At 39.0% G+C, this 25,400-nt stretch overlaps 1 protein-coding gene and 1 pseudogene across 2 annotated transcripts in view; both read left to right on the top strand.

The window, feature by feature from the left end:
• Positions 1-25,400, top strand: part of PPP1R12B (protein phosphatase 1 regulatory subunit 12B) — a 246,089-nt gene that overhangs the window by 154,909 nt on the left and 65,780 nt on the right. The window lies entirely within an intron of this gene.
• On the top strand, positions 20,749-21,996 carry LOC105887230 (annotated as a pseudogene).

Here is a 25,400-nt window from a genome sequence, read left to right as displayed (position 1 = left end):
AAATCTTAATATTATATATCCTTTGTCTTGCTAAGTGAAAAAGAGATTTAATCTGAATCCTAATTTGAGGAATAGGGTTTTCTAGCCATACTTGAAAATGCAGGATTGTGTTTGCTGTTTTCTTTGCTATTGTAGTAATTGCATAGGATATTTGCCCTGGAAAGAACAATCATAGACACACCACAAAAGGTAGTGGTCATTTCCATTTCTTTGTTTGTTTGTTTGTTTGTAGAGACTTACTTTGTCACTGGAGTACAGTGGTACAATAATAGCTCACTATATAACCTCAAATTCCTGGGCTTAAGCAATCTTCCTGTCTCAATCTCATAAGTAGATGGGACTCCAGACATGCACTACCACACCTGGCTAATTATATCTTAATTTTTTTTAGAGACAAGGTCTTGCTATGTTGCCCAGGCTGGTCTTGAACTGGCCTTAAGCAATCCTCCCACCTCAGTTTCCTTAAGTAGCTGGGATTACAAGTGCCAGCCACTGTGCCCAGCTCCTTTCTATCTTTTTTTCTTTACCTGCCTGGCTTCTTTTTTTGCCTGTGAGTCTTTTGCTTTACACTGAGTTTTATGTACTGCAATCTGACTGTTTTCCCCATTTACTCCTCTGGAGCAGTTTGTTTGTCCGGCCAGTCCTGTTGTGTAATTGAATTTGTCACTAGAGGGCACAAGTAGTCAACAGAAAAGATGTTGATGAACAAGCAGAAGCTGAGCAGAAGATAAATTGCTTTTGTTTTAAAGGAATTTTTGAAGAGCCTAGTTCAATGTGGTGTAGGGATCTACCTCCCATCTTTTGGCATCATAGATTGGAAAGGAATTTAGAGATAACTTCAGTTCGGAATCTCATTTTACAGTTAAGAAAACTGAGGTCCAGAGAAGTTAAGAATTGTTCAGGAATAACATCTCTGCCAGGTGAGCACCCTGTATACTTTTTCAGGGAACCTTTTATTTAATTGTAGGGAAAGAGACCTGAAATTAGGGCTTACATCCTTTTTCATTCCCTATTCATCCATTTGATTTTTTTGCTCAGCAGGTTACATGTTCGAATTGACTTGCTAGTAGCATCTCACCTCCTTGAGTGAAGGAACGTCTTCTTGAAGGACAACTTAAAAGCCTACTCAGAGTATCAAGATTCAGTGGGTAGAGCATCAGCATTCTTCTGCTGTCCTTGACATAGGTGGGTAGTTATGCCTGTCAGGAAGTAAGAATCGCCACGCTTTTTTTTTTTTTTATTTTCCTAGAATGTCTGTTGATTTTAGACAAAACAGGTAACAATCTGAACAAAATTATTAAAACCTTGCCACCAAACTTAGCAATGTAGCTGTCCCAGTCCAGAGTGGAACCAGTAGGTCTGGATTACAAATCATCCCTCAATATTCCTTGGTAAAGAAGATACTATTCAAGAATTACTCATGGATATCAAGATATCCATGCCTTAGATACCTGGTGCTATGCTAGTGGAGAGATCTGTTAATAACATGTTCTAAAAGAGGTAAGCAGTTAAATATAAGGTTTTGAAACTAAAAGAGAGATTGCAACAGAAATTTGCTGGCAAAGCTTGGTTTTGAACTTTAATATAAAATAAGTGCCCCAGAAATATCTCTTAATACCAAAAGCCATGAAATGTATTTTTTATTTTATAGTGACTTGCCTTTTACATGTGTCTTCCCATTTATTTATTCAACAAGTGCTTTCGAGTACCTATTATGATCAGGTGCTTTTCTGTATTCTATGGATGCGGCAATGAACAAAAAACGCTTCTCTTATGGAATTTACATTCTAGTATGGGAGACAAATAAATAGTATGTGAAAATGTGATGAGTGCTATGGAAAAACCATATAGAGTGGAGTAAGGAGGAATCAGAGGTGCCAGAGTAAATAGGAGGGTGACATTATAAGTAGGGTGGTCAGGATAGCCCTTACAGAGAAAATACTATTTGAACCTAGACTTAAAGGATATAAAGTGAGAATCCATGTGGACATATGTGGGTAAATTGTTATAGACAGAGAACAGCAATTGCAAAGACTTTAAGGCAGGTGCCTGGCATGCTTGAGAACAGATTTTAAAAATCTGCTAGAGCAGAATGGGCAAGAGGGCTGATGTCATGGACTGATAGATCATTCTAAGAACTTTGACTTTTGATCAGCGTGTATAGGTAGCCATTATAAAGTTTTGAGCAGAAAAATGACATTATTATATTTATATTTTAAAGGGTCTCTCTGCCTGCTATTTTGAAGACTGTACTTCTGAGAGGACATCAATAGAAGCACAGACATTAGGAGCCTGTTACAATCAACCAGGGGAAAACATTCATACCAGGGTAATAGCAGATAGTAAAGATGTTGGAGAAGATGTCATAGTTAGATGTTATATTTTGAAGTTAGAACCAACAAGATTTGCTATTGGCTTTGATATGGGATGAGAAAACAGAGTCAAGGTTGACACCAAGGCTTTTAGCTAAGGTACCTTTAAAGGGTGAAATTTTGATTGACTGAGATGGAGAATACTATGGGAAGAACAGATTTGCTGAGGGAAGAGCAGGGATTGGGATTTGGTTTTAGAAACATTAAATCTAATAGGTCCAATTGGAATATTTCCACAAGGAAATGTCAAGAGAACAGTGAAACGTAGGAATCTGGAGTTCAAGTGAGCAGTCCAGGCTGGATATATAAACTTTAAGTACAATATCGATTATATTTAAAACTATAAGAGTAAGTACAACTGTCAAGAGAATGAATGTAGACAAAGAGGTCCAAAGACAGAGCCCTGCGGCACTCCCAGGTTCAAAGTGAAGAGAAGGGGAAGAATCAGCAAAGGAGACACTTGACTCTGAGAATACAGAATGTAGTTTCCCCCTTTTTCAGAAACAAAATCAAAACATAGAAAAAATAGACAGTTTTGTTATTGTTCTTATTTTACTATTTTTTCCAACTTGTTTGGGGATTTATTACCCATGAAATCTGTTCAGTCTGGGTTTTTTTTGTTTTGGTTTGGTTTTTTATTTTTATTTATTTATTTATTTTGTTTTGTTCAGTCTGTTTATTAAAGGGCCATACGGTAGTATAGGAGAGCTGGACATCCCAGAGCATCCACTGACATCCTTTGAAATAGAAATTGCTACCTTTCTTTTTTTTTTTTTTTTGAGACAGAGCCTCAAGCTGTCCCCCTGGGTAGAGTGCTGTGGCATCACAACTCACAGCAACCTTCAACTCCTGGGCTCAAGCGAGTCTCCTGCCTCCGCCTCCCAAGTAGCTGGGACCACAGGCACCCGCCACAACGCCTGGCTATTTTTTTTTTTGGTTGCAGCCATCATTGTTGTTTGGCAGCCCAGACTGGATTCGAACCCGCCACCTTAGGTGTATGTGGCTGGCGCCTTAGCCACTTGAGCCACAGGCGCTGAGTCAAAATTGCTACCTTTCTACAAATCTCATCTAGAGAGAGACTTTTGAAGTCCGGGGATGTCTTAAGACTATTTTATGACATCAGAGACATTCTGTTGATAAAACAAGTCTGGAAATGACCTGTTAAGTTAATTCAACTATTGATCCCCTTTGCTTTGCCTAATTTTCTTCAGTTCTATTACATCTTTTTTTTTAACCTCATTGAAAACTACACAATTTAAAAAAAATTTTTTTAACTTCTTTGTTACATCTTTGAGTAACTATTACTTCAATTTCAGTTAAGAAGAGACTTTCTTCTAAAAACTTTTATTTCTAGATGTTATTGTATACTAAAATCTTATTTAACTTTGTAATGGCTAGAATGGCAATTATAGACTGAATTTAGAGCTGAAAATTACTTTAAAGGTTTACTTAGTGAACCCTCTCATTTAAAAGATAACAACTGGCCAGGCACAGTGGCTCACGCCTATAATCCTAGCACTCTGAGGTGGGAGGATCACGTGAGTTCAGGAATTTGAGACCAGCCTGAATAAGAGCAAGACCCCATCTATGCTAAAAACAGAAAAATGAGCTGGGCATTGTGGCAGGCGCTTGTAGTCCCTGCTACTTTGGAGGCTGAAGTGAGAGGATCACCTTCACCTGAACTCAGAAATTTAAGGTTGCTGCAAGTTAGGCTGACACCATGGCTCTTTAGCCTGGCCAACAGAGTGATACTCTGCTTCCAACAAAAAAGAAAAAAAGATAAGGGCTGAGACCCAAAGAAGTTGAGTAATTTTCCAGGATTTCATAGTTGTATTCCTAGTCTACAGCTGTTACTTTACCTTCTAAACTTGTATAAAGTTGAACCTTTATGCCTGTTATATATTTTATGTCATACTATATACTGTTATGACAAGCAATATAGCATGGTAGTTAAGAATATAGACTCAGGATCTAGATTCTCTGAGTTTAAATCCCAGCTTGACAATTTAACCACTTTGGATAAGTTACTTATGCTTATGTTTCCTATGCTTTATTTCCTTATCTGTAAAGTGGGAATTATAATAGTATCAACCTCTAAGAGTTGTTAAATGAAAATGAGCTAATACCTTAAAATAATTACAGATGATTGAGATTCATTTAAATTATTTTCCAAATCTACAGGTTCCTAGTCTAGATGAAAGCAGAGCTTTTGGAATACTTTTATTGACCCTAAGGTCATGTTATTTTGAAGTTAATTATTAATTTATCCTTAAAGAATGTATTATTTAGAGCAGCTGTCCACAGACTTTTTGGCACCAGGGATCAGTTCATGGAAAACAATTTTTCCACTGAAGGGGGCAGGGGAAGGAAGAAGAGGTGGTATTCAGGTGCTGATCGGTGGTGTGAACAGTGGGAGCAAATAAAGCTTCACTCTCTCCCTGCTGCTCATTTCCTACCATGTGGCTGGGTTCCTAACAAACCTTCTTGGTGCCAGGGACTGGTTTCATGGAAGACAATTTTTCCACAGACTGTGGTAGGGGCCTGATTCCTAATAGGTCTGTAGTCCAGGGGTTAGGGAGGAAAGGAAGGAATCAGGACTAAATATTTCAAATTTTGTTTGGCTTTGAGTATCTGATCAAATCAAATACTTGCAAATTTCCCTGTCAATCAGGCAGGCTTTCATTTTTATGCCTAAATTACACCTTTCATTTATATTCCTGCCAGTGTTTCCAAAAGATCTGTGCTATTTTCCCTCTACCCTCTGTCTTTGAGTAAGAAACAGCCTTTTTTCCTGTTTCTCTAATTTCTTACAACTTTGCATCTGGCTATTTGCTATATCATTTCTCTCAAACAGTACTTTTTAATCTTATTACTTAATCTTGTGAAACTCCTTTATTAGCTGGAATGTATCCAGCAATTTTCTGTCCACTCTCCATTACTGGGCAGTATCTTTGCCATTCTCCTTTTAGGTAAAATTCTAGGTCTGTTTTGCTTTCCCTCTCTCCGGGACCTGATTGCCTAATATGGTAAGGTATTTCCCAGACAAGACTTCACTGTTGAGATAGAACAACAGTTTGACTAAGTTTAAGGACATAGTAGGTGAGCTTTTAGAGAGTTATTTATGTAGTAAGTAATATTTTTTGCAGTATACTGTATGACAACTGCGATCTTCTCTTTTAAACAAGCCCCTGTTACTTTTAACAGATTAAAGGGATAATGTAGATTTTTTTTCCTTCCTAACCTCTTTCTCGTTAGGCAGATAAGGAAAAAATAGTTTGTCCCTTGAATGGGAAGGTTCTGAGAAGGCAGAGAAATTTGATAATATGTTCATAAGGATATAAAAAATAAGGATAGATTTAATAAGCAATTGCTGTTGTAAACAGTCCTATTGTAGTCAGCCTCTGAAAGTTGGCTGGCGTCTCACATGTAGAAAAGCAAGCTGTCCTGGATTTTTACAATTGATGACAAAAGGAGATGGAGATTGAGAAATGGCAGCCAACCAACTGTGTGTGTGGTAAGCTTCCTGTTAGCCAGTGTGCACTGAAGAATCTTCTCTAGTGGTTAACCCCACATTGGCCTAGAAGGATCTGTCCTCTCACTGTATGTTTGCTCTTGCTTTGCAAATGTAGTTTCTTAAAATACTGCAGATGCTATGATTTCTATATATGGGTTGTGCCTTGCTCTAGCCCAAGCTATATTAACTATCTTAAGAATAAAGTTTCTTTTCGTATCTTCCTTTTATGCACTCTATTAATTTTAGGTAATGCTGTTGCCAAGGAAATCTCAGTAATCAAACTCACATGTATTCCTTTGAGACCCTATAAATTTTGGACCCAGTATCTCATTACATCAATCTCATTACATCAGTGAATTCTGCTTTATTCATAAATCTTTTTTTAAGATAGAATAAATTGACCTTCAGGGTATCTGGACTTCATCTCTTATCCAAAGATGTGAAAGGTCTATCCAACTACAAAGGATAGTATAGTTAACCTCCCAGCCTTTTCTTTTCTTCTCACTTCTTCCTTCTGCCTCCAGCTGCCATCAAGCTATTGGTGTATGTTTATAACCTGTGACTGTATGTCTTTTTGGTGGAGGAACACTGATGAGCTTAAAACTCAGCTAGAGCTTTTTTTTAATGATTAAGAAAGATAATGCATTTCATTAAAGAAAATTTATAAAGTACAGAGAAGCACAAAGCAGTGGTTCTCAAAAGCAGCAGAAACATTTTTAGAAGCGGTTGTAGAAGTTCTTAGGGGTACTTTCAGGGAACATAGTGATGGAGAGTATTCTTCATGCATTAAATGGAATGGGTCAGAGATGCTAGATATCCCTACATTGCCCCATATCAAACAAGTCCTGAAACTTGCTTGACTTTTGACTGTCTCCCTTGATAGTCATATATGAGAAAACCTATCTATTACCTAAGCACAAAACCAAACTGGACTTTATGTATAAACTCAGTTTCTTGATGGGGGAAGGGAGGGATGAGGGAGGCAGTTCAGAAATTCAACCATTATATCAATTGAGGAGAAATGACACTTAGTTTTAACTTAGTTTTATTTATCCCTGATAACAATGCCCTTGTATAATGCCCACATTGTACTGCACGTTCTATAGATCTGCTTTAGATTTCTGCCTTTGTGATGATTCTATGATATACCCCAACTCTGACTACTTCATTCTTATGCCTTCTAGTGTTATTGACCCAAGAATTCAAACATTAAAATACATATTTTATTCTAAGTTACTTTGCTTTTATTTCTTCATGGGTTTTTTTGTGTGTGTGTGATTTTAGCTAAGTTTTATAGTTTTGTATCTGTGAATTCAATTTTAGGATAGTAAAGGTGGGGAGCTGTCCAAAATGCTTGTTATAAAAGGGGGTTATTTCTGCAATAAAGGATAAGAAAAAATTGTCCATAACCATACTATTCAGAAGAGATTCTTGTTAACATTCTAGTGATTTTCCGGCTGGTATTTTTTCAAAGATTTTCTTTTAAAAAAAACATATTTAATGACCAAGTAATGACATTCTTTAGAAAAGGATCATTTTCAACTCGAGCATTCCTGGAACCCCATCATTAGCATGATGACAATTTCATAAGGTTGTCTTCAAAGCGCTTGGGTTCAACTCTTTTATCAAAGTAGTCAGTCCTATGATGGCTTTGATCATAGAGTCTTTGGGAATAATTGTTCCCCTTTCAGTTGAAGTCTAAGGGTTATCTTGGTTAAAAGTATTCATTTCTCCTGTTGATAGCATGGCTGGAGAGCCTTAACGATGGCTTAGACTTAGCTAATGTTAGAGTTCTAGTCCATGATTGAAGTAGAAAGCTTAGTATGGGATTTGAAGCCCTTTTTCAGCAAATGGAGTATTTATAGATTTACCCAAGCAGGAATGTTGAGCTTGAGACACTAACAGATGTTGCCTTTAAAAGTATTATTTTAGTAGAATTTAAAAGGTAGGATAGTTGGAGTGAAAATATGATTACAATCTACCAGTTTTAATTTTTGTCTATACCATCTCAGTTTTCAGTCAAGCAAGTTCAGGAATCAGCAGCCACTTAATGACATGAATCTCTTCATATAGAAATCATATTCCAGCTCGGTGCCTGTGGCTCAAGTGGCTAAGGCGCCAGCCACATACACCTAAGGTGGTGGGTTCGAATCCAGCCCGGGCCCACCAAACAACAGTGATGGCTGCAACTGAAAAAAAAAATAGCCAGGCGTTGTGGTGGGCGCCTGTGGTCCCAGCAACTGTGAGGCGGAGGCAGGAGACTTGTTTGAGCACAGGAGTTGGAGGTTGCTGTGAGCTATGCCACAGCACTCTACCCAGGGGGACAGCTTGAGGCTCTGTCTCAAAAAAAAGAAAAGAAAAAGAAATCATATTCCTATAACCAAGTATGATCTTTTAAGGTATATAAATGTTCACACATGTGTGCCTTAATGTGTTTTAAAAGTATACACTTTTTTAAAAAAATGCTTGGCTTTTTTATGCTTTAAAAATTTTTTAAGTATTTTGTTATAACTGAACTCTTATACCTTAAACTATGCCAATATTATTGGCTACTGAGGAAAGGAATGACATTTTATAAACCCATTGGCAAATTAAGAATTAACTCAAACTAAAATATTATGGTACTGCATCTTATAGCTTTTATTGTATTTGTGACCTTTTTTTCAGGTGATAGAAGCATTTTAAGAGGAAAATAGCATGCTTGCTATTATATCACTAAATAAAACATTTTATACTTAAAGATGGCATTTTACTTAGGAGTTGGGGGGGGGCTTTCCAAAGTGATGTGCCAAACTGGTGAATTAATGGGGCTGTTTAAGGTGATTGAATGCTAAGTTTTTCATTTCTCCAAGTGTCTGGTATGGCTACTTGCCAGCTGTTGTGGAGAGCCCCACTCAGCCTTCCTGAGGCGTATGGGGAGGGAAGATGTTTATACCTATTCTCCAGCAGTATGATTTGGGAAGAGACAGTGGAAGCAGGACCAGTCTAGTCTTCATCTTTGGCACATAATTGTCTAAGTTAGGGATTAGCAAACTTTTATGTAAAGAGCCTGATAGTATTTTCTACTTTGCAGACCAAGTAGTCTGTTACAACTATTCAACTTTGCTGTCACATTGGGAAAGCAGCCATAGACAATAGGTAAACCAATAAAATTTTATTTACAAAAGCAGGCTGGAAACTGGATTTGGCCTGCAGGCCAGGCCACAGTTTGCTGGGCTCTGCTCTAGGTTGATAGTACAGAAAGTGTTTGCTGATGTCAGCATGACTCCAAATGTCAATTTTCTCTCATCTAAGCACTTCTCTGATAACTCAGCATTTTTCCAATTCCCTGATTCTTTACTATCATCAACAGCTTGTGGAGGCAGTCATCTATTTGGAAGGTTATGTGTTGTTGGGGACAGCAGTAAGGAGTTTTGGTTCTTAGAGGAAACAAGAAGCAAAGCTTCCTGAGCAGTAAATGAAGAAGAAAAGGAGAGTTGCTTCCATGTCATTTTAAATATAGTTTCTCCACTCGGTGCCTGTGGCTCAAGTGGCTAAGGCGCCAGCCATGTACACCTAAGGTGGCAGGTTCGAATCCAGCCCAGGCCTGCCAAACAACAATGATGGCTGCAACCCAAAAATAGCCAGGTGTTATGGCAGGCGCCTGTGGTCCCAGCTACTTGGGAGGCTGAGGCAGGAGGCTCGCTTGAGCCTAGGAGTTGGAGGTTGCTGTGAGCTGTGATGCCATGGCACTCTACCCAGGGGGACAGCTTGAGGCTCTGTCTCAAAAAAAATAAATAAATATAGTTTCTCTGTTATTTTCAGTTTATTACCTTTTGAGGAGAAAGTCAGAAATGGTTCTCCTAATATATCCCTATCTGCTTTTCTCATCTGATCTTATTCCTTCTTACCTCCCAAGGACTAGTCTGTGAGGTTAGCTAAGGTTACAATTGGGAATATATATTCACTTTTCACTTGAAATTCAGTTTTTTGTAGACCATGACCATAAGTAATTCACCTTTAAGGCTCACACATTCTTGAAAGGTGCCTATCAGAATATTGTTAATTGCTATCATTCACTTTAATTGCTGATTGTCATTGGAATTTCTTGGGTAGAAGTAGATTATGGAATTTAGTAGTCTTGTTGCCTTATTAACTTTTAGTCTATTGAATATATTCAGGGAGAACTTTCTGGGGATTTGTGGAAGAGTCGACAGAAACCTTCAAAATGTTGATGCTGTGCTTGCTTGAAGTGGTAGTTAAAAGAAGTAGATTTTTGGAAAGAGAAGCTGAAATTCCAATTCCTCAACAACTTTAAGGGAAAAGAAGTAATGAAAGCTGACATTAATACAATAAAGACTCATATAAGGTGTAGGAATTGAGCATGAGTTGGCACAACTAATTTTATGCCAAGTTAACAAAACCAGATTTTTTCTTGAGAGTAAAGATCTACCCGTGTATGGCATGTTATCTGAGAAGGCCTCTCTTGGGTCACTGGTGATCTCTAGTGATCTGGAATAAAACTAATAAAATATAATTTGGGCAGTTTATAAATAATTTCTGGAGTACTTGACTTAGAGCTAAGGGTACATGTGGATACTGATGTCCAGCAAGCTGAGCCATTTTCAATAATAATAATCTAATAGGTGAAGCTTTTATAGTAGTCTTCCTCAAACTTGTTAATAAGAATCACTGGGGTCATTTGTTTATAGTATAGATCTTCAGGCCTCTCCCCTTGAGATTCTGGATTAGGAGGAGACATGGTAGTAAAGGGTGGAAGGCCTGCGAATCTGTATTATAAAAGTCTCTCATGATTTTTTTTTTTTTTTTTTTTGGAGACAGTCTCACTTTCTTGCCTCCAGTAGAGGGCTATGGTGTCATAGCTCACAGCAACCTCAAAGTCTTGGGCTCAAGCAGTCCTCTTGCCTCAGCCTCCCAAGTAGCTGAGACTACAGGCACCCACCACAATGCCCAGCTAATTTTTTAGAGATGGGGTCTCATTCTTGCTCAGGCTGATGTCGAACTTGTGAGCTCAAGCAATCCACCTGCCTCAGCTTCCCAGAGTGCTGGAATTATAGGTGTGAGCCACCATTCTGGCCTTCCCTAGTGATACTTAATAGGAATGTTAGTTTGACAGTGTTCCTAGAGATACAATGTTTAGGGTTGCTAATATCCCAGGTAGCTCATCACTAAACAGGATTAACTGTGACACCCTGAAGGAGTTTGGACCTAATCTGTACTCCTGTGAAACCAAGCCCCCTACCCTTGAAAAAGAAACTTCCTTTGAATCCATTAGTCCCAGCCCCCTCAGGGGTGGGGAGGAGAACTCTGAAAAGAGGCCTAAAGATAAGGGAGTAGTAGGGAGGGGGAAGAACTTTGAGGAGAAACTTGAGATAAGAAACTACGTAGGAAGGAGAGGCTTGACGTACCCCCTGCCTCCCCCCTTGTACTACTTAACCCCACCACCACCACCACCACCCCACTCCTAAAGGTAACCTCAATGATTCAGCCTCTGTTCCTTTGCTTGCTTGCTGTGACACAGAGAGTGGGGTATAAAAACCAATTTAATCTGCCATTCAGGACTGCTTGCCTGTTAGAGCAACAGCCCCCATCTAGGTGCCATAAATTTTTATTAATTAATTGCATTTAAGTGGGGTCTGTGTCTCCTTCTCAGCTGTGTGAGTTATAACACTCCTTTCTCTCCTCCAAAAATGCACCATTTAATCCAGAGTACAAAATTCTCAAAGACCTTCTAGTACAGTTTGGTCCCCATTCAGAAAGCCTTTTTTTTTTTTTTTTTGGAGAATATCTCAAGCTGTCGCCCTGGATAGGGTGCTGTGGCATCATAGCTGTCAGCAACCTCCAACTCTTGGGCTCAAGTGATCCTTTTGCCTCAGATTTTCTATTTTTAGTAGAGACAGGGTCTTGCTCTTGCTCAGGCTGGTCTCTAACTCGTGAGCTTAGGCCATCCACCTGCCTCGGCCTTTCAGAGTGCTAAGATTACAGGCGTGAGCCATCAAGCCTGGCCCAGAAAGCCTTTTAAACACATAGCAGCATGCTTTTGTTCAGTCAAAACATATGTATCAATTATCCACTATGTATCAGGCACTATGCTTTAGGGATACAAAAATGTAAAAGGTTGACAAAGTTTCTGCCTCTCATAACACTCACATTTTAATGGGGCAGGATATTTCTGTAAGACATCCCAATTGAAATGTCAAGTAGGTAGTTTTCAAGTAGAAATCTGGTGTCCATGGGAGATATTAAAGCTAGAGAGATATATATTTGGGAGTTACTGCCTTAGTGTTGATAGAGTCAGAGCACTGGATGAGATCACTAAAGAAAAGAGCATAATTAAAGAAGAAAAAAAGGCCCCCGACTAAGATGTAGATTATTCCAGGATTATCACTAGACAAGAGCAGGAATATATCTTCCCTAGTACATATATAGATAACTTGGTAGGTCTTTTGTTAGGAAAGTGAGGTAATGCTTATCTGACTTAGGATATAAACATACCTTTTATACTTAGAAAGCAATTAGAGCCTAGAGTCCAGACAAAAGATAGTGAACTAGATTTCTAATGGTAAATGTAGACAAATATGAAAACCAAATACCATCAGAATTTGGTATTTTACTGGATGTAGATGATGAAGCATTAGGCTGTGTCTAGGGTAATTGAGGGGATCTCTGGATTGGTAGAAATAGTATTGGCTGTGGAGCCAGAGGACCCAGGTTCAAATCTGATTCCATCTCTTACTAGTTGTGTGGTCTTGAAAAAGTAATTTAACTTCTCTAAACTCTCTGAAAGTTCTTTAATCTGTAAAAATGTTGTTTTATTATCCTTACTTCGTAGGCTTGATGTAAAGAACAGCAGTAATAATGTATTTTATTATTATTATTTTTAAGAGACTGGGTCTCTTCCCAACCTGGAGTGAAGTGGTGCTGTTAGAACTCACTGCAGCCTCCAACACCTGAGCTCAAGCAATCCTCCTGCCTCATTCTCCCAAGTATGAGAGAGACTGGGACTATAGGCATATGCCACCATGCCCAACTAGCTTTTTTATTTTTTATAGAAAAAAAAATAGTTTTCTATAAAAAACATTGTTTTCTATGTTTTCCAGGTTAGTCTCAAACTTCTCAGTTGAAGTGATCTTCCCCCTTCAGTCTCCCAAGGTGCTGGGATTACAGGCATGAGCCACTACACTCAGCCAGTAATAACATACTTAAAGTGTAGCACAGTGCCTACCTTTAATAAGTTTTCAATAGATATAAGCAACTAGTATGATGGTAATTCACCAATCTTTCCCCCTCATCTTTGCACTATCACACACATTATTTCCATTCCCTAGAATTCTCTTCCTCTTACTGCTTCTCTTACTTCTCTTCCTCTCCCTGCTTCCTTTTTAGAAAATATATTCATGGTTTAGGTTAGGCCCCACCCTCCCCCAAGAAGCCTCCCTTTGACCACTCTCCAGACCAGACTAATTTTCCCTTGGTACCTTGAATTGATCTTTAATAAATAGTGATAATCATACTATGTTGTATTCGTCAATGAAACTAAATTTCTTAAAGTCTGTTGTTTCTTATTATTTTTTACCCCCAGCATCTATCAAAATACCAAGTATTTAGGGATGTTTTCTATGACTATTTAGAGAACAATTCAATTAATGACATCCATGTTTCTGATTATGGTGACTACATAGATGATATGTCATTAATTAGGTTAGGAAGTCGGAAGAATGTTTGGGGATAAAGATGATACTCTTGATTTGGACATGCTGATTTTGAGGTACCTATCAGACATAGGAAAGTGAATGTCCTTTGGCAACTAGATACACTGGCCTGAAATAGGAGAAAGTTCCAGGGCTGAAGATAAAAGATTTGGATAGTGTTGGATGTGGTGGTTTGCACCTGTAGTCCCGGCTACTGAGGTGGGAGGATTGCTTGAGACCAGGAATTAAAGGCTGTGGTGAACTACAATCACGCCACTGCACTCTGCCTAAGTGACAGTGAGACCATGACTCTTTAAAAATAAAAATGATTCAGGCCAGGCATGGTAGCTCATGCCTGTAATACTAGCACTCTGGGAGGCTGAGGCAGGTGGACTGCCTGAGGTCACAGGTTCAAGACCAGCCTGAGCAAGAGCAAGACCCAATCTCTAAAAATAGCCAGGCATTGTGGTGGGCACCTGTAGTCCCAGCTACTAGGAAGGCTGAGGCAAGAGAATCACTTGAGCCCAAGAGTTGGAGGTTGCTATGAGCTATGACGCCACAGTACTCTACCGAGGGCAACTAAGTGAGACTCTGTCTCAAAAAATAAATAAATAAAAATGATTTAGAAGGCACCAGCCTGCTGATAATAGGTTTAAGTTATGAAAACTATGGCATTATCCAAGGTTAACTTGTAGAATGCTGATTATCAACTTTTTTTCTTCACCAGTATCCTGAGGAATATTGATGTACTCACATACATTTATATCTGTGGTTTGGTATCAGAGTGGTTCTGAAGCAGAAGCAGGCAAAAGGGGCACCTTCTTCAGGGGCAGCCTATCAAAATGACTGTGGGTGCTAAGGAGGTATACTATTGTGAAACAAAGAAGAGTAGACAGTTTAGAACAGAGCCCTGGGCACACCATTGTTTAAGGAATACGTAGGAGAGAAACAGTACCCATGAAAGAAATCAGAAGGAAATGGTCAGAGAAGAAAAAGGGCCAGAAAAGAATAGTATTCCACCAAATAGGGGAATGAAAACTTTCAAGTATTTAGTGAGACAGAAACTAAATGTCATATAGTTTCATATAGCTCAGTCTTTCCCATGTAACTGGGAAATCTGCATATCACTCTTGGCCTGGTTTCCAATATAGCTAAATCTGGGAACCTAAAACTTAATCGCCAGGGCTCTGCCATCTTCTTTGTATAGGTTGTGGAGAAAAAAAGACCTTCTATATCCCAGTGTCCATATATGTGACTGACCTGGCTTGAATCAGGTGAATTTCCCTGAACTAATTTTCTGTAGTCAGAAATTAGATGAAACTGTGTTAAATAGGCAATAAAGCATAATGGTTAAGAATCTGAACTCTGGAACCAATTTGAGTTCACATCCCTGCTATGGCACCTCTTATGTAACCGTGGACAAATTACTCTCCATGCCTTAGTTTCTTCAATTCTAAAATAGAAGCAATAGTACCTATCACAATTTCTTTAAATGAGATAATATGCATATAATAAAACAGTGTCTGGCATATAGTAGATGATCAATAAATGTTACTCACATTGCTGTTGATAATGACTGTGGCAGTGGTGGTAGTAGTGATAGTGATGGAGAAGAAACAGGAAGAATACCTACCATTTGTTGAAGGGGTAGGGATAGGGGAGAGAGGAGAATCGATTCCCCACAGGAAATAGAGGAGCTGCATGGAGAATCGATTCCCCACAGGAAATAGAGTTCTGTTACCAAAAGAAGAGAAAGGCATCAAGTTCTGGGAAGACAAACTATAGCTACCAACCGGCCTCTGTCATCATGTCCAGTAGATTTGACAATAAGAGATACTGCTGACTTGTGAGAGCAGTTTGGCAGAGTGGGGCTGGGGAGCACCAAAGGAATGGTATCTTCTCCTTGACACTCATCTACCTGTGATGGTTTTGATGGATTTTCTGGAAGTTAATAGCATTTGGTTAGAAGCCATTTGCTTTGTGGGCATAAGTCCAAAATAGCTTGCCATAAAAAAAAAAAAGTCCCCATAAAGTTTATGACATAAAGGATTTATGAAGAGTTCAAACAGATCTAATCATTGTGTCATTTGGCACACTGTGGTGCCTGGCTGATTATATGCTTTACTGTCAATTGCTTCTCCCTAACAATCTTCATTTCGCATTTCTTTTTTCTCTACTTATTGAGAACAAATGGTAGATCAACATTCTTGCCTATTTTTGCAAGGATATCTCGAAGGAATGAAAGGCAATTATACTTCTGCCTCAAAGGAGCATTTTCTACATGTTATACTAACAGTTAGGAAAGAAGTTAGTTATTAGATTAGTTAGTGAGGTGTAATTGTCAGTCTTTGTCAGGTTCTCATTCCTGGAAATGTTGCCTAGACCTAACTATTTTCTCTAACCATGCATCTGCTTTTTCTGTGTCTATCTTGTTTACAGAATGCTTTCAGAGAGAAAGCCTAATTCAGGGCTGACAATGTTCTGCTAAACCACTCCAAGATTATCTTAGCTAAAGAAGTTTTTACAGAATGCAATTATGGGAAATAGCTCTTAGAGTTTCTAGATTAATTTAGAATGGTTTCTTAAAAGAAAAAAGTTTTGGAAGACTTATTACAGGAATCTTGTCCTCCTAGCTTTTCCCTTCCCATTTATATCATCACCCCAGAAAAGTATCTCATATCTCAAAATAAAACTATATAAAATAAATATAAGGAGAAAATCAGGAACTAAGAATTTTAGCTTTCAACTTTACCATTAATAAAAGCACATTAAGGCAATGCCTGTAGCTCAGTGGGTAGGGTGCCAGCCATATACACTGAGGCTGGCAGGTTTGAACCCAGCCTGGGCCAGCTAAACAACAATAACAACTGCAACAAAAAAATAGGTGGGTGTTGTGGCGGGTGCCTATAGTCCCAGCTACTTGGGAGGCTGAGGTAAGAGAATCACATAAGCCCAAGAGTTTGAGGTTGCTGTAAGCTGTGACGCCACAGCACTCTACTGAGGGTGACATAGTAAGACTCTGTCTCAAAAAAATAATAATAATAAAAATAAAAGCACATTACAATGTACCAGACTTGCTCTATGAATAAGGTTTTTCCAGCTATGAATTTAGGTTAGTTTAAGTTTGATACAGAATTTATTTCCTAAAAGTATTGTGTTTTAGGGATTTTTGTTGTTGTTGTTTTGTTTATTTTGCTTCAACCTACAATTGACCTTTCCAAGAATAAATTTGATTTAGATAGTAATGATTATTAGAAAACTATTTTAAAATAGTTAACAAACATAAGAGAAAGTGTATACATCCTTATTAGTGTTCAAAACTATGAATTAGGTCAGGCACAGTGACTCATACCTGTAATACCAGCACTATGAGAGGTCAAAGCAGGAGGATCACTTGAGTCCAGGAGTTCAAGACCAGCCAGAGCAAGATAGTAAGACACTTTCTCCATTAAAACATTAAAACTATAAATTAAAATTATGATGAAGTAGTGTTTTTTTACATAGCATTTTTTTTCACTGTAATAGGCAAAGACTTAGAAAAAATAATGGCCATTTAGCTGTGAGTTTAGTGACATGAGCTTCCTCACATTTTACTGTCAGGAATGCAAATTAATCATTCCTTTTTGGGAAACAAACTTTTAAAAGCCTCAAATTGATCCAGAATATTCACTTATGAAAATCAGTTTCTAGGAAACAGTTCTAAAAATGAAAAAAACAAAAGCCTTACACAGAGAATTTTTTTTGCCTTTTTTTTTTTTTTTTTTTTTGGCCAGGGCTGGGTTTGAACCCTCCACCTCCAGTGTATGGGGCTGGCGCCCTACTCCTTTGAGCCACAGGCACCACCCCACAGAGAAATTTTTATCACAAGGTATATACAGATCTGTAGACATTCATTCAACAAATATTTGAGTGTCTACTGTGTAGAAAGCTATTTGTTAGGCACCATTAATCAAAACAGACTGTCTATTTAGCTATTTAGTCTATTTCCATAATAGTAGAAATATTGGAAAGAACCTAAATGTTCAGTATTCTAGTAGTAGTTAAGCATGAATCATAGTTGGTTTTATCATTCCCCACCTACTAGCCTTGGAATAGAGTATATGCCATTTAAAAATGAATCACAGTTAGGTGTGGTGGCTCACGCCTGTAATCCTAGGTAGCACTCTGGGAAGCAGAGGTGGGTGGTTTACTTGAGCTCAGGAGTTTGAGATCAGCCTGAGCAAGAGCGAGACCCTCATCTCTACTAAAAAAATGCAAAAACTAGCAGGTTGATGTGCCAGGTGCCTATAAGTCCCAATTACTCAGGAGGCTGAGGCAAAAGGATCACTTGGGTCAAAGAGTTTGAGGTTGCTGTGAGCTAAGCTGACCCCATGGCACTGTAGCCTGAGCAACAGAGTGAGACTCTGTCTCAAAAAAATAAAAATAAGTTACAAAAGTAGTGTAATAATCTGGATAAATGCTTACAACAAAATATTACTGAATGAATTAGACACAAAGCTATGTTTGTAATATGATTATAACTATGGGGATGTAGAGGATATCCAGACCCTGGTAAAAGACCAAAGAGAAAGTTAGCAAAGTGTTAACAGTGGTTGTGTTTCTGTGATGGTACTAAATGTGACTTTTTTTCTACTTTTCTTCATTTCCAGAATTTTCTTTAATAAGCCCTTGTCACTTATAATTTTTTCTCCTTAAATGCTTTGGTAACACAGAAAAAGTGAAGTTTTCATGAAAGTGAAGACTGCTCAGTGGCCATTTCACGAACTGAGTGGGAATTTTGTCAGAAAACTTTATCCTTCTCTTCTGGTTGGTTGCCTATTTCAGCTATGGTGGAATATGGAATAGTATGGATAGAAATCTGCTGGACACCCACCTCTAATACAGTGTTATGTCCACAGATACAGCAATGTAGCTGTTAAGATGCTTTTTTGTTGTTTTTTTAGAAAACTATACGTCTTTAGGAAGTTATTTGAAGATTGTGATTATTGCTAGCCACATGCTAGCTCTCCATCCTTCAGACTTGTAAAGTCTGAATAGCTGGATTTTTGCTGCATTATAGTGAAATTGAACAGTTCATATAAAGTCTCATTGTGACTCATAATCCAAAGCTCTAAGAAGCTCTAACATTTAATCTTGAGTTTTTCTTACCACCTCAACCCAGTTTTTAAATTCTTAATCCATTCTTCCATCTACTCAGTAAAACTTCAGTTTTAACCTTTTCTTCTTCATTTTCTTCTCTACGTTTTTGTTCACATACAGTTTCTAGTTGTTCAGACTTTGCAGTGGACAGGGTCAGATCTCTCACATCCTGTAACTTCTTGTATGCTGCTTGTTTCATTTTGTCTCTATCTACACTTTGATCTGGTCAGTTTGAGATTCATATTTGGGGGGGGTGGTCTTCTGAGCTGGCAGGAACAGTTGTGTTTGTAGGAAAGACATCTTACCATTTGTTGTATCTTGCACCTGTGTTTAGGGGTCTTGTTTTTGCCTCGGTTGATTTGCCTTTTCTATATAAAACATAGGTTGTGTCTACACCCACACAGACATCCACATACCAGGCTGTTCCTTTGCAGTGTAGTGATCAAACAAAATCATGCATCTGGTGATTTCTGACTTCTATTTTATCTGAAGACTGAATAGTTTTCTTCCTTTACCTGGCAAGTTATTTACTCAGCAAACTGAAGAATGGAGGACTCAGCCTACTTATAAAGTACCAAACTATTGAGATCACAGGAAGTTATTTCTGAAAGTACATGAGAAACTGTTATCTAGCCCAACTCTTACTTTACAGATGAAAAACCTGGAGCTCACAAAGAGGGCATGATTTAACTGAAGCTGTCTACAATGACTTAGTGGTAGAGAATGAACTAGAACAGTTCCAAATTCCCAGTCCAGCATTCTTTCCACTATGCTAATGTCTTCCAGGCACAAGAGTGCAGGTTGGGGCTTATTTCAGGACTCTGCTGGCTGCAGTGTCTCTTCCTGGTGCTATGGAAAGTACCCTTTTCTTTTGTTCAGTCAGTCTTACTTGATTTATGGGAAAAATTGGTAGAGTTTACACATGAAGTTTATAATAAAGTCTGCTGCTGTCTCAAGTTTCTTACCTTTTTAAAGCCATCTTCCCTCCATTGTGATTTTCTAGTACATCTTTTACTTATTTCAACATAAACAAATTCCAAATAATGGAAATTTTCTTCTATTGTGGTTGATTTTGAATTTGAACTTTGGGTATACATGCTTATATTTACAGAGTGGGGAGGTCAGGAGTGTTGAACTGCTATTATTTCAAAATGTAAGACTTCTAGGTTACAATGGTAGAATGAATATACTTGAATCTTATGCCTCTCATTACCAAAAAATTATGGGTAAATATTTTTAAAAGATTTTTAAAAATAATAGTCATATTTAGAAATAAGAAAGTAAGTCTCTCTTTGAGCTAGTGATAAAAAGAATAGCCGTGTGCTAGGGGAGCTATGAATGGATGTGAATGTGGGCAGTTGGGACCAAGGTGTTTTGTAAGGATCCTGTCTACTCAGTAAATAAATCCAGGACCCAGGAGAACACTGCTAATTGGGGCTGGGTTAGTCTAGCTCAACCCAGTAGTGTCCAGCCAGAAATAAGCTGCTTGTCCTGATGAGAAGTAAGAAGGACTAGCAGTAGCAAGCAACAAATACAAGAACCCACTCAAGATGGAACTTGGACCCCAAATATTTTGGGGAAGAGGGTAAAAATCCCAAACTAGGCTGTCTAGAAGAAAAGAGAAACCAGAGCCCCAACTTAAAGTCTGGTTCAATGTATGCACTTTACCAGATTTAAGCTATGGTAACTTGAAATTGACCTGAAGATACAGGCACTGACATTTTAAAATTATCATAAAAACTAAGCCCTCAGGCTCGGCACCTATGGCTCAAGTGGCTAAGGCGCCAGCCACATACACCTAAGGGGGCGGGTTTGAATCCAGCCCAGCCCGCCAAACAATGATCGCTGCAACCAAAAAAAAGATAGTCAGGCATTGTGGTGGGCACTTGTGGTCCCAGCTACTTGGGAGGGGGAGGCAGGAGACTCGCTTGAGCCCAGGAGTTGGAGGTTGCTTTGAGCTGTGATGCCACAGCACTCTACCCAGGGGGACAGCTTGAGGCTCTGTCTCAAAAAAAAAAAAAAAAAAAAAACTAAGCCCTCAAAATATTGCAGAAAAACCAATATAATCTCCGTGAAAAGCACTAAAGAGACCCACAAATGAGAGAATTTATATCTGAGAGAAAAGAACAATCTGGAGTGTTTAATGATTAGTTAAAATTCTCAGTATACACACAAAAGAAAAAAGATTCCACAAAATAAAAATTTAAAAAAAACCAGGTAATGGAATAAGAACAGTATGTGTGAAAAAGAACCACCTAGAAATCTTAGAAATAAAAAATAGTGGACAGCAGTGGGAAAGATGTCAGCTACTCTGGGACCCTCTGGGTGGTGGCATCAGTGGCAGCAACATTTGTTAGGAGTGGCGTAGGCACAGGTGGTTCCTCACTATGGAATCCGATGGACAGTGCCATGGTAATGACCCAGTATATCCACCTTACCTCAGATAGGCCAAACAGGGTGCCTTGTGGAATTGAGTTCTACATTGTCTTCCTTGAGGTGTGGCAGCAAAAAGTGAATGTAATATTCCTGGTGTGACTACACTGTGATTTTGTACAAGTCCACGTTTCCTGAGAGACTAGGAGTTGCAGATGCACTTCAAAACCCATGGACAAGGGAAGAAGAATCTGCATGGGGATGGCTTGGCGGTCTATTACACAAAAGATCAGATGCATCCAGGTCCTGTGTTTGGAAACATCGACTAATTTAGGGGGCTATTAGTATTTATAGACACCTACCCCGATGAGGAAAAGCAATAAGAGCAGGTATTGCCCTACATCTCAGCCATGGTGAACAATGACTCCCTCAGGTATGATCACGAGCAGGATAAACAAACTACAGAGCTGAGGGGTGTGGGAGGACGTGCTGTATAGCCATTGTCTGCAATCTCCATTATGACACCTTCCTTGTGATTCTCTGTGTCAAGAGGCATTTGATGATAATGATGGACATCAATGGCAAGCATATGTGGAGGGACTGAATTGAGGTGCCTGGGGTCTGTCTGCCCTATGACTACTATTCGGCACCTCCTCCATCACTGGGGATCTCTCAGATAATCAAGATGTTATTTCTCTGAAGTTGTTTGAGCTGACAGTCCAGAAGAGGAGACCTGCATCGAGATGTGTTCTTACCCCCAGTGGACAATATGAAATTGCCTGAGATGACAGCTCCACTGCCATCCTTGTGTGTCCTGGTTCTCTTTCTCATTGTCCTTTTCTCTTTAGTGTTTTCTGTGTTCACCATTGTCATTGGTGTCATACTTTACAACAAATGTCAGTAACAGAGCCAAACTACTGAGCTCTCATTCTGCCATCACCTCTGTGACTGTCACCAGTGAGATGTGGGAGGAACAGGCACTAGCCTGAACATGCAGCCTGTCAGGTCTTCTCCAGTCTCCAGCAGCTGGTCAGAGACTGTTCTGTTGCTGGAGCTTTCAATGCAGGGACCCTATGTTCACATGGTCGTCCATGGGGACATCTAACTCTGACCCAGGAACCCACCCACCCCAGAGCAATGCTGCTGTCATTTGTCTTTCCCTGTAGTTCTTTCATGTGGGAACAATCTTTGCGTGGAAAAAATGTATGCACTTGTGATACCAAAATTACAGACCATAATTTTATGGCCCAGGCTGCCTTATTTTTGGACTTAGAGGACCCTTCTGCTTTACTTTTAAATCCACAAAGAATAGAAAAGTGATAATGCCTCATACCTTATAGCCATGCATTCACTGGCCTTCCGTAGGTATCCCTAGGGAGAAAACTTTCTGCTTTAGCTCACTGATCCAGCTTTTGTTCTTTTTGTTTTTGGAAACATGGACTAATTTGGGGGGGCTATCAGTATTTATAGACACCTACCCCAATGAGGAAAAGCAATAAGAATCTCTCTAGGGTGAATCTTAGGTCTGTTGGTCTGCCAGTGTCCCTCCTAATCAAATTGTTTCCGGCCCTCTGCCAAGTTTGGCTAAAAGTTTGTGTGCAAGTCAAGAGAGGCTTGGAAGATATCATGGATGCTATGCGATTAGCTATGAAATTTACCAGCTCAGAAGATTTGATACTGAAAGCAACATTTATCATGTGGTCTAACTTTGTGTGGATGTTTCTGCACTCGATAGAGTCTGCTTAGCTGCGTGTTTTGTAGTTAATGATTTTTGGAATCCCACTTCGAGTGTTGAAAGTATCAGGAAGCTTTCTTCTTATATCCTGAGCTTAAATACTACCCAAAGAAGAAATTTGGCTTCTTTTTCTTAATGTATAAAAACTAGTTGCTCTTCCCATGTTTTCATGAGCAATAGACCCTCATCATCTGTGCCTAGAAGAGTTTGTTGTCCCTCAGCAGCTCAGCCTGAGTGCTGTCTTCAGTGTGTCAACCCTTATTCCACTGCCTTATCTAAGAAGGGGTTACATGCTACTAATCTGTCTGCCATGTGATTAAGTTGGTTACAGGCCAGAGTCTCCTGCCTAGTCTGAGCTTTCCTACAGACCTCTGTAGCCTAATGGAAATTCTTAAAAATGGCTGATGGAACAAAACATGAAAAAAAAAAGAAGAAATGAAAAATATTACAGTGAAATGAAAAGTACAATTTACAATAATACAATTAAAAGAGCATTTAGACTAAACAGCATACTTTTAACAGCTTAAAAGAAAATTTTTGAATTGGAAAACAGAACTAAGAAAACCTTTCAGAATGCAGTTTTGAGAGAAATAGAAAAATGAAATATGACCAAGTATGGTGGCTCACACATATAATCCTAGCACTTTGGGGGGCTGAGGTAGGAAGAATGCTTGAGGCCAGAAGTTCAAGATCAGCCTGAGTTTGCATAGCATAATGATCTCTACAAAAAATAGAAAGATTAAGCAAGCGGCTCAGCACTCATAGCACAGTGGTTATGGTGCCAGCCACATACACCGTGGGTGGCAGGTTCGAGCCCAGCCTGGGCCAGGTTAACAACAATGACAACTGCAACAAAAAATAGCCGGGTTTTGTTGCAGGTGCCTGTAGTCCCAGATACTTGGGAGGCTGAGGCAAGAGAATCACTTAAGTCCAAGAGTTTGAGGTTGCTGTGAGCTGTGACACATGGCACTCTACCAAGGGTGACATAGTGAGACTCTGTCTTAAAAAAAATAATAATATGGTATTAAAGATTAGAGAAGATAATGATTATTTTTATAGAATTTTAAAGAAAAAATATACCTTAAAAAGTGTGGCCAGATGCAGTGGCTCATGCCTGTAATCCTAGCACTCTGGGAAGCTGAGGCGGCGGATCACTTGAGCTCACAAGTTTGAGACCAGCCGAGCAAGAGCAAGACCCCATCTCTAAAAAAAGTAGCCAGATATTGTGGCAAGCACTGTAGTCTCAGCTACTTGGGAGGCTGAGGCAGTAGGATCACTTGAGCCCAAGACTTTGAGGTTGCTATGAGCCATGACACCATGGTACTCTACTGGGGGCAAGAAAGTGAGACTCTGTCTCAAAAAAAAAAAAAAAAGTGTGGAGAGGGGAGGCTAGGAGTTCAATACTAGCCTAGGCAACATAGTAAGGACCTGTCTCTACAAAAACTTAAAAAACGAGCTGGGCATAGTGGTGTATCCCTGTAGTCTCAGCTACTTGGGAAGCTGAGGTAGGAGGATTCTTTGAGCCCAGGAGTCGGAGGCTATAGTGATCTGTGATTGTGCCACTGCACTCCAGCCGGTGGAACAGAGTAAACACTCCATCTCTTAAAAAAAAAAAAAAAAAAATCAAATCCTCACCAAGGAAAAGCTGGCAACATTACATTGAAAGATCACTTAAGGGGCTGGGCATAGTGGCTCACACCTATAATCCTAGCACTCTGGGAGGCTGAGGTGGGATTGCCTGAGCTTACAGGTTCAAGACCAGTCTGAGCAAGAGAGAGACCCCCATCTCTATAAACTAGCTGAATGTTGTGGCGGGCACCTGTAGTCTCAGCTACTTGGAAGGCTGAGGCAAGAGAATCGTTTGAGCCCAAGAGTTTGAGGTTGCCGTGAGCTGTGACTTCACAGCACTCTCCTGAAGGCTACAAAGCGAGACTCTGTCTCAAAAAATAAAAGGATCATTTAAGGAAAAAACATCAAATGATAGATATATCTTATAAATAGGGAACAATCCAAAAAAATAAAATGATAAGCAATGGACACTGGAAATAGTTTCAAGATGTATAATACAAAAACTGACAGAATTACCAAGAAGTAGTATATCCATAATGTTGCAGATTTCAACACACCTCTTTTAGAAATGAGTATGTCAAACATACAAAAATACTTTAGGACATAAGGGATTTGAAAATGTGATTAACTAGCTTAATTAAATAGATATATAGCACACATGGAACATGTATATCATGACCATGCTAACTTAAAAATCTGCATTCATTCATTAAACAAATATGTTTACCTAATATTAAATTAAATATTTTTCTATGCTCTTAGAATCCTTTAGTCAACAAAGTAGACAAAGATCCTGACCTACTGAAGGTTATGTTCTAGCAGGGAGTAGGAGGAGAAGCCATAGACAATAAATAATAAACACAGCAGAGTATATAATATGTTGGGGGGAAAAAGAGTAGAATAAGGAGGATTGGATTGTACAGGTTGTAGTATAAATAGGAGGTCTCAGTAAATCTTTTCCACAGGCTGAGATTTGCACAAAGATTTTTTTTTTTTTTTTTTTTTTT

The sequence above is a fragment of the Otolemur garnettii genome, unplaced genomic scaffold, assembly GCF_000181295.1.
Source record: "Otolemur garnettii isolate 467f Iridium unplaced genomic scaffold, OtoGar3 scaffold00055, whole genome shotgun sequence".
NCBI classification, from domain to species: Eukaryota; Metazoa; Chordata; class Mammalia; order Primates; family Galagidae; genus Otolemur; species Otolemur garnettii.
The sequence above is the reverse complement of the archived record's forward strand: the minus strand, read 5'-3'. Positions and strand labels throughout refer to the sequence as shown.